Below are 10,518 nucleotides of genomic sequence, written 5' to 3'. Positions count from 1 at the left end.
TGCGCACTCAAAGAATGATGGATTGGAGGTAATGCAAATTCACTACCATTTTATATGCTGGTGCCTTCTTCATAGACAGGAAACATAGCTCAGTATCATCTTGTAAAATGCCTTAACTGTAAAGGCCTAGTTCAGTGTTGAAAGTGCTTTTTAAAAATGGTATGTTGGAACAGGAAAATGTAATTCAAATATTTTCCTCACGTCTCATTTTTAAGACTGTTTGTTGGAGCAGGTGTGCATTCAGATTTTCCCAGGCTAAGTAGGACATATGCTTATCTGTACAGGGTAATTAAAACAAATTGATAAATACAATTATTTGATTTTATGGCAACTTAAAAGTTAATACTGCTTAAAGGGATATTAAATTTAAATAGCTCATACAGCAGAAAAAATGCCCATTAGATAAGTTAGTCTGCATTGCTTCTAGTAATTAAATAAAATAATTCTATTAGTAAATTCAGTTGTCCAGCAACGAATAGCTATCTTAAGAATCAATAACCAATCCCAAAATATCGTTCAGAGGTAAAAACCATGATCCTTTGACAGAATGGAACTTACAATAATAAGTAAAGAGCTTATCTGTGCTGGTGTGTCTTTTTTAGGTGCTGTACAAAACTGTGATGTTTTGCCCGGGAGCTAGGACAACCACAGACCTCCTGCCCCTTTCTGCTGTGGCAGAAGTAGGTGCTTTTCCCTGCCCTGTTGCTTGCCCTCCATCCACAGCGAGAGCACACAAGCCCACCTGCAGCCTGGAGCAGCACCCGGAGGGACGAAGGACGCTGAAGGCAGCCTCGAGGATGTGGAAGTTTTCGTAGCAGTTGAACAGATGGAGTTATGGCTTATTTAAGCTATATCTCTGTCTCTCTCTTTTTGGTTGTTCAGGAAAATAGATCTTTCTGTACTAGGAAAAAGCTTGTCTGTGCAGGAGAGGGCTTTCTTATAGGCTCATTTCAAGTGTAAGGAATGAGCTTGCCAGGAGTTAAGGACAGTCACAAATCTTACCATGTACTGCCTCAAGTTCAAGGTGCATTTCTTTGATCTAGTATAACAATGGGGGAAATTAACAGTGTGTGTAAATTTTTTTTAAAAAAACAATCAACAACAATGCAAACAAGGCAACAAATGTGACAAATAGTATTCACTGAGCTTAATATTTGCTGATGGGAGGCCCTGATCGATGCAGTATAACAGCCTTCATGGATTATAATAGGCACTAGTTAAGTCAACGAATATATTTTCATGAGCTTCAGGTGGGCCAGTTTTTAACCCCAAATATTTTGGGCCTTAAGCTTTCAACTTAATCTGAGCAACTTAATCTGAGCAGGCACTCATAGGAACCCAACTAAATTTCAGTGCAGCTGCAAGGTGTAAGTGTTTAGCTGGTGTGCACATCTGGACTGAAATAAGTTGCCCTTGCAGCCTGCTATCAGTATTACTGTTTTACACTGATGTTTTATCTGTAGTAAGAGAACTAACATGCAATACTGTTTACTTCCGTATTAACTGAAAGAAAGGAAATAGTTTTGACGTTGAAGAGCATTGTCTTTTCTGTGTTGGTGCTGCGTGGACTCTTCTTGTTTCCTTTGTGAGTAGTCTGCTATGACTTGCTGTGATTTTATCTGTTACAAAGCATATATTTCTTGAGAATCATTAAAAATAGTAACTTGAATGATGTAGTGCTAGTGAAAGGTGTGACTAGTTAGCACTGTAGGGCAGCACCTCTGAGCCTCCTCCTTGGTCATGCAGCACGTGCAGTGGAGCGGGGGCTGCCACTGCTAGCCTCGTGCAGGCGTTTCTGCAGTGGTTATCTGCTTTCAGAGAGGTCTCTGGAAATGTGTCTTGGGCTTTATTCATTCTACCAAAAAATGACTGTAGTATAGCACTGCATATAAGTTGATCTGCTCTATTAGACCAACAGAACCCTTATTTCCTTCTGTACCTCTTTGCGTTTAGTCATGGCTCTGGAGTCAACCAGCATGTACTGGTGCTGCAATGACTGCTGCAGGGACCCAGGCCTGCACTGTAGCTGAGCGGGGTCTTGTGACTGCAGACGCCACTATACTCCGCTGGTGAGGCTGGCTGTGACTCACTCGCTTGTATAGGATCCCTTTAGACTTGCAGGGAAGCGTCTGTTTGGCAGAGCCCTGCAGAACTGCCCCATGCAAGCCTGCGCTCCCCAGCTGCACAGGGTATTCAGACTTTCATACAATTTCCCCTAGCAGCTTTCCAAAGGATTTACAGGCTCGAAACAATTTCAGCCTGCAGGCTGACTTACAGTATGGGATATAGTATTTTCACTTGTGTCTAAAAACGCTGTTGTGTGGCCAAAAATTAAATCGCCAAGAAATTGCACATGGTTCACAACACAGCTCCTTGATAACATTAAGAGTATATGTAATATTTTGAAATCACTGGCCAATTATTTCTAATAGTTTCATGATAATTTATGTAGAGAATCTCTCTGTTGGATGTGTTCCTGCTTTGGTCTCAATGTATTTCTGAACACTCTGTCAAACATCCTCATTTGGCACCTATTTTGTTTCACTGAATTTCTTTAGTATGTCCAGAGCTCTTGCCAATGTATTTGTGGAACATATTTTGACAGCTTTGTCACCAAATTTGTTACTTCTTGTGTTTGGAATGGGTATCAAATTGCGGATATTAATGTGTTTGTTTCCTTTTGGTATAGACTTGATTGGATAATACCTTTGTTTTCTCTGATGGTAAATACAACAAGGTGAGTGAGTGAATATTTAATTTTTTTTTTTTACTCATTTCAAATATTATTAAGATTTAGAAACTGCAAATCTGTTATGCATGTTGTTTTGTTTTTATGTTTGCAGCTAAAAGCAATACTGAGCAGAACATCCTTATACTCTAGAGCTGTGTGTAATTTCTTACTTACCCAAGGCTTATGATAACAGGAGTTGTAGAGGTGTAATGACAGTAGGTCCTCCCTCACTAAAATACGTGTGTGTGTATATACATATATATATTTTTCAAATTTTATTTCAATATGCTTGGATTAACTAGATTATTGAATTTCAATTTGTTGTGCTCATTTATAAAATAACCTTCCTATTGAATTTGTTAGAGCTGAATGAAAATGGTGTATTTAAGGCTGATCATAATCTTTTCCATCATGTTTTCCTTAATGTGGTATTTCTAGATTAAAAGAGATGACAAGATAATGCGCATTGAAATATAAAAGTCTGGTCTGTGGCTCTGCGACAGAGGCCAGCATGTGGGCTGCTGAGCACCCTGGCAGAGCTCTCAGAGACATCGTGCTAGATCTGTGACATCTGCAGCCATGTAAGCCCCACTTTTCCCCCCACATGAGCACTGCATGCAGCCTGCCCTGAGCTGACTACTGTCCTATGGCCAGGCGCAGCATGGGTGGGGTCTCACCCCTCATGCCCCTGGTTCCTGGGAGGGGGCAGCGCCGTCCTTGGCCCTCACTTTGGCTTGTCCTGAGATGGTGATTGTCTCCTGCACAACTCTTGGTGGCTGGTTTCTGAAGCCTTTAACCTCTTCTGCTGAGCTTAGACCTAGATATCATCCTGAATTTGTATAAATGAATAGGATATGCATGTTATTTTTTCAAATATTGTCCAGCGAAATAGCCTGGAAAGGTTTAATGAATTAGTTGCTTTTGAGAGTAGAGGCTAAACGTGACATGGAGGACACACATTTTAGAATTCAGTTTAAATAAGGCTTAGTGGTTGCCATAGCTCCTGGTTACTTTTGCTCTGCTGTGGGTAGTTTAGTACTTGGAAGTATTTGCTCACCCCTAAAGGTAATGTGCTGATTTGGAGCACTTGCCATTCTTGGTGATAGCGCTGTCTCTGAAATGGCAAATTCCATCCTATAAACACTAGAAGAACTCTTCGTGCGTCTAAGGGCTCCTCTTTGTGCCACTTTCAAGGCATTCTTTAAAAGATAACACTCAGTTGGCATAGAGCTCTTTGATTTTTATTGCTGGCGGTAGGTTGCGTACTGTGCTGGATAATACGTATCGAAACGAAAATGAATCCTGAAGCAGCTGGTTTTGTTGCTGATAGTAAGCAACCTCCTCTTATTTTTGTGATGTAAAGATTGGTTTACAAATGTCAGTATCTTCCTGAACTGATATACATTGCTTTTACAAAGATTTAATCAAAATTCTTAAGTAGCAACAATAAATTTTCTTATTTTATTTAACTATGTTGTATAAAAAGCTTAATTCTGAGTTCAGAATATCAGTAAAATAAATTACAAGGGATTTTTAAAGGGGTCTGTCATCCTACAACTTCAAAGTCTGTGTCTTAATTTCAGTTACGTGTGCAAACCTATGCATTTCCTTTCTTTACTTTTAGATGGCAACTGTCCAATCAGTTTTATAAATTGAACTTAGGTTTGAAGCAGTAAGTAATGTTTTGGAAATAAGATCAGATTTCATGTCTTACAACGAACATGATATATATTAGAAAACATTTCAAATGCAGTTTGTTTTTTAATTCCCAACAGCTTCTGATTCTGTGTTCCTATGGAATAATATCTTACTCTTTGAGCAGTTTCTTTCAACTTACCTGGACAACTTGAGACACAGGCTACAATCAGGGCACAGGCACAATCAGGGCATCAGAAGCTCTTCCTCAGAAAGAAATCACATTAACTTAAGATGACAGAAGTGGGGTGGTTATTCAGTGTCTATACTAGAAATAGTGTACATACTACATTTGAGGGTTAATTTTTTCTCAAGTCTGAAGCCTAGCTTAAGCAAGGGCAGCAATCTTGTGCCAGCTGCCAGCATTCTCCAGAGAAATTGGAGCAATAGGCCATAGAAATGGCCTGGTCATAACATATTTTTCTTGCCATTAGAGAAGAAGCGTAACAACTGCTCTGCTGGTTTCAAAATACCAAAGAATTTCCTGCAAAGTGGTAGAGGCCAGGCCAAGATGTGGAGTAAGTTAAAATTACAAAGAGCAGACTGACCTACCATTGACTCAATAGATCCTGATCAATTTAAAATGATGTTTTACCAATTGGTATAGAGATGAGCTGGCAATACAATATTTGAGCAGAAAGAAGTATTTGCTGAAAATGATTTAAAAACAATGTGAACAACTTATGACTAGGTTCAGGAGGACAAGTTTTCCTTTTGGTTAGAAATTTTGCATTACAGATTACGTATTTTGCTTGTCAGATTTGTTGTTCCATTGAATGTCTGTGTTCTGCTGAAGTTTGAATTTTTGCTACTTACATGAAATCTTTTTACATAGCGACAACACACTATATCCAAACAAAGTAAATTGGATCTATAGACTTGCTCCACCTTAAACCTTTCTGGACAATTTTGTTTGAGTGTTAACTGAAGACTAACAGCATCTAACATTACTAAATACAAAAATAATTTGCTTATTAGAGGTGATATTTTTCAAAAACCTCAGAACAATGTACACACTAAAATATATTTATGATCATGTAAAAAATGAAGTGACCTGTTGGAGACAGACCTTAGTTCCTGGGGGGAAAGAAGTGCTTAGGAAGGTTCCATGAAACACGTGAAATTATTGTGTATATGTAAGAAGTAATAATGTCATCTGTTTTTTTCTGTTTCCTGTTGATTGACTTTTATAGCTTGCAAACATTATGCTGGATTGTAAATTGCAATAAATTTAATCAAGAATTATTTTATTCAGCCTACTAATGAGGAATAATAGTGTATGTATCAATTAGACATGTCAATTTGTGTGAAGAAATAGATTTACAAAGGGATAGTAGGTAAAAAAAATATCATTGGTATCAATTCACTTCATTATTTTTAATTTGCTGTGAATATTGAGTGCTTCCAACATAAAATCATTCCTCAATTAAAATAAAACAGCTGTACTTCTATCAGCTTTTCCTTGCTTGTTGTTGCTTACAGATTAGCAGTTGTCATTGGCTTCAGTCTCATGTCATTTCATTAATTTGCAACCATAAATGGGTAAAAATAATAATAATAATAATGATCTTTGGCATGTCAATGCAAAATAATGTTTCTCAATTGTTTTTTCAGACTGCACTATAAGGAGATAAATACTGTGGGAGCAACATTTTGGGGATATTGCAACTATGACAAAACCCTGGCCTCTTCTGTTATCCAGCATCAACAATGCAATAGTAGTTGTGAGCACTTTATTGATTTTGGCACTTTTTTATTACTCTAGATTCCTTTTCTTTTCCCCTAGGCAATTTCTAGTAAACTAGATCCCACAAAAGTGTTACACTGTAAATCAGAAATTGTAAGGATGAATTCTGAATTGGATTGGCTTGTAGCTTCCTTTCACCATAGATCTAACAAGTCCCTTTGCATCCTTGGTTAGGATGTCTGTGCCCTTATTTAGTTTTCCATGATATCATTGAGGATGTTTGTGTTTTTGAGTGACGTATGTAGCTCTGGGGTTGTCCTTATTTGTCTTCAAATAGATCAAAATACTGACAGTAAGAGCACATTTTTTAAAGTGAAGCATGGAAGCTGCAAAAGCTATTTCTGCAAAATCAAATGTGAAAATGTAGTCTATAATTTCTTCTGTTGATTTCTGTTTTTCTAGTGGTAAGTTCTTAATGGCATGACAAGATTTTAAATTGGCCTACCTTACCTTCTTATCATCTGGTTATTATTTTAATGGAAAGTTAAAGAAAATAACTTTTTTTTAAGGTGTGGTATACAACATGTAAAGAATACACAGGAAGAGCCAATAATTACACGTTATGATATATTTGAATAGAAAAGAATATTATCTCTCAGATGGCTCTTAATCTATGGTTACAAGAAATGAAGGTAAGCTGTACTTCTGATTATTGTTTTCTGCAGCCAGTATTGGAGGTTTCAGTATTTTTAGATCCAACTGCCTGAATGCATTTTACCATGGTGTATTTTTATTAAGTTTTGTTACCAGTGAAAGCTTTTTGAAAGAAGTCCCCAGTAGCTTGCAGAGGATTCACGTCTGTAGGGAGGCTGAACACATGGGATCTTAATCCTAGTTAGCAGTGTATTCTTTATTACAACAAGTAAAAGCTTATGAATTTCTTCTTCAGCTCTGAAAGCAGAAGCTGATGCTCGTTTGTATCAGAGAATTTTAGCTAATGCCTATTTCAGTGCTCATCTGCTAATTTGCTTCCCCATAACTAGAATCAGTATTCTAAGTAAAATGTATGTGAAGTTTTTGAGGCTCATCCTAAAATTTCAGGTATTTGAAGACTTGCCTGTATCTCATTATTGTTGAAATAATAATAATAAGAAGAAAAATATATTTGACTATGTTTATTTTTCTGAACTCACTGAATGTAATGAAAAGATCATTGCATAAGATGAACATATCTTTGATTTTTGATAAATCTGGAGTGTTATCATTTAGCACTGACAATTTGTGAAATAATTAAATAGGCTATGTGACTTTAATGCTGTACTTTTGAATAGGTATCTACATATTTCAAAACTGAATAAGAAATATTGTTGAAAATCACAGACATGCTTAATATATAGGTATGCTATTTGTAAGCTATAGGGACTTCTATACTGAGACTTATGCTGGTTAATTTATCCCAGGTAATCTGTCTGTGCAATCTATCCCACTGCATTTGATGCCAGACTTTATGGGTGATGTTTGGAGAAAGAAATTTCCTTGCTGTACAGCAAACATCAGAAAGCTTTCAAAATTCTAGGAGAGAATGACAAACAAAGGAAGTTCATATCACAGGACTGATTGCTGAATTTCCTAAATTGTAAATAATTATGAGTTGGGATACTGTTATTTACAAATAAACTTTGCTCTTATCAGTTAGTATCAACAGTCATTGTCCATCATTTTTGTATTTCCTGTGCATCTACTCAAATTTTCTGTAATGCTTTAAATTGTCTATATTTTGTGTCATGTTAGTGTTGGAATTATGTTAAGCAATAGGGTTACCAAGTTAATGCAAACGTGATCATTGTTTTTTATAGAAATATAGGAAATTGGACATTTTTAATGGGTGGACTTATTCCTGCTTAGCATTTAAGGACAACTAACATCTAAAAACTCCTTCAGTGTATTGATGGAAGCACAAGTTTAAGGTCGGCATTGATATTGAAATGAGGAGGAGAGTGCCCCATCATTTGCATGTTTGTCTCCCTGCAGCGCCCCAGTTTGTTCCCTGTCCAGGAGCACCAAAGTCCTTTTCTTCACCCTGGCACAGGGTTAGGTGGGAAGACGGAGATCTGATTCTTGCAGCTCTGTAACTCTTGTCCATTCCTTTTCTGCAAAGCTTCATTTCTACCACTATTGCTCCTGCTGTTCACTGACGCCAGGCTGGCAGCTGTGCGAGCTTCCAGGCTGCTAGCTGGGCACCTCGGCACACGGCATGATGCAGAACCTTGTTTTTGCTTCTCAGTGGAGAAAACAACCACCTGCCATAAACTCACATAATATACTCACTACAGAGTTGATGTGTCTGTTATCTGACTACTGTAGCAGCTAAACTTTAAACTTTTAATGTTACCAATATACAACCTGAGTTAATGGGATAAGGAACACATTTTGAATCAGATCGTCATAAACAGAGGAAAAGGAATACTTTTTTCTCAGACCCTCGTAAAAATTTCAGCCTCCTGCTTTTTCTGCTGTAAGCAGTATTCTTCAAATCAAAAGCAGATATTCTAAAACCAAGACTGAAGTTAATTTTACCAACCATACGTCTTAGTTACACTGTTTGAACATTATTTGTCTATGTGAAGCTGTGCCCTAAAGTTTTCAAGCTCAGGAAGACCTAAAGTGACTTGCTTTATACAGCCATTCAGTATTGCCCTACATACCAATAATCCTTTAGTGTAATAAAATGTATGTCTTTGCTTTTTTACTAGAAGTTATAGAGAAGTCTTCTGATCATCCAGCTATGAAAAGCACCATGACTGGTTCTGCCCAGAAGCTGCATGAATACATGTGGAGCAGAAAAGTTGCTCTTTATAGCCAGCTGTAAAATTCTTTCAAACCCTATGAATGTTCAGCCTGAGAAGACTTCATACTGCCATTTTCTGAGATACAGCTTCGCTTCAGCATGCCAGCCTTCAGGAGTATGTATGAGTCAAGACTGCGCTCCAAGCCCACACTTTATCTGTGCCACACAAAGTCAGACCGTCCATTTCAAGGAGAAAAGTGTTTGGTTCCAGTAAGCTACCACAGAACGCTCTCCAGATTTGACAAACGTTGCAGTTAGTTGCTTTTTTGTTTAGTACACAGTGCAAATGCTGTAAAATGTTTTTCGCATGATGCAGCGTTGCCAGCAGATAATCAGTGGAGCATTAGACCAAAAGAATTTGTGTATATCCTACAAGCTGCAGGAGGATAAGAAAAAGTAAACAAAAACTAATAGCTGATTTTTTCGGATGATACCATTCCTTCCCTTTTTTTAAACTGATACATTTTTAAAATGCTACTTTTAGTCAATTTCTGTAAAAACTGATTAGAAAACCATAAACCAATGTGAAAATGGTTTTGTTTCTGTCCTAGTTTTGACCGTGTGAATTTTTTAGAACATTTTCAGTTTAATTATGCAGCACTAAAAATTGCAGTTAAACTGAATTTGCAGTGGAAACGGCTCATTTTAGTTGACTGTCAAATTTACTGTGGCACTGTGACATAGGCACCTTTATTATTATGAGATGTTTTGAAAAAAATGACTTTTTAAACAGGGAAAAGATGTCAGTTCTCTCAGTCCCTATCACAGTGAACCAACAATTTAAAGACATAGCTGACCAGTGAAGCCAGTAACTCTTTAAACACAATGGAATCTTTTCCAGGTGGTGTCTTAAATTATTTGTATACTGAAAGTATTGGCAGTATTGAATTAAGTCTTTTTTTGCATCTTTAATTGTTTTGTGAAATGCATCTTTCAGATGTAGATAGCATGCTAATATTGCTTTAAAATAATCTTGTGCTAACCTACTTGTCTTAGGGGCATCTGACATGAAATGTTTTGCAGGATGCTATGACGCAATTTGATGGATATTGTGTATTATATAAGACTGTACAGATCTTAATATCTCTGTTTCTCTGTTTTAGCATGTGATGTACAGCTCTGTGTACATACAGCATCTCAGACTAGCATCTGAGACTACCCTTTTCCTCTAAGCCCTAGGCATTTTTATCACTGTGCCAATAAAACGAAAGGGATTTATGGGGTACTGCTTTTTAATTCATTCAATTCTCTGTTCATTGTGAGGTTAATGTTGTTGATCTATTTTTCTCTTGAAACAAATAAAAACAATATGTGCTGACACTGACTTTGACTTTTGACATGGGAGATAGAGGTCAACATTTAATTCTATATTTATAGACTACATGAACAATATTATCTGTATTAAAAACTGTTCACTCAGTCCTTGTCATTTTACAACTTAGTTCAGTAGCTTATATCACGTTGAACATTTTCTCCAACTCTTATCTAGGTGCCATCATTCACAGTGCTACATTTAAGGGGTTGTCAGCCTTTCCATTAAAAACACCTTTATTCAGG

The 10,518-nt window shown here is 37.0% G+C and overlaps 1 long non-coding RNA gene across 1 annotated transcript; it reads left to right on the top strand.

Annotated features, from left to right (window-relative positions):
* The first annotated feature begins 606 nt into the window (after positions 1–606).
* On the top strand, positions 607–10,279 carry LOC135329776 (uncharacterized). The gene is made up of 2 exons (XR_010391439.1): positions 607–680; positions 2,690–10,279. It is a non-coding gene; the product is annotated as an uncharacterized LOC135329776 (long non-coding RNA).
* The last annotated feature ends 239 nt before the right edge of the window (positions 10,280–10,518 follow it).

The sequence above is a fragment of the Dromaius novaehollandiae genome, chromosome 13 (genome assembly GCF_036370855.1).
Source record: "Dromaius novaehollandiae isolate bDroNov1 chromosome 13, bDroNov1.hap1, whole genome shotgun sequence".
Classification (NCBI taxonomy): Eukaryota; Metazoa; Chordata; class Aves; order Casuariiformes; family Dromaiidae; genus Dromaius; species Dromaius novaehollandiae.
This window is presented reverse-complemented; position numbering and strand designations above follow the sequence as displayed.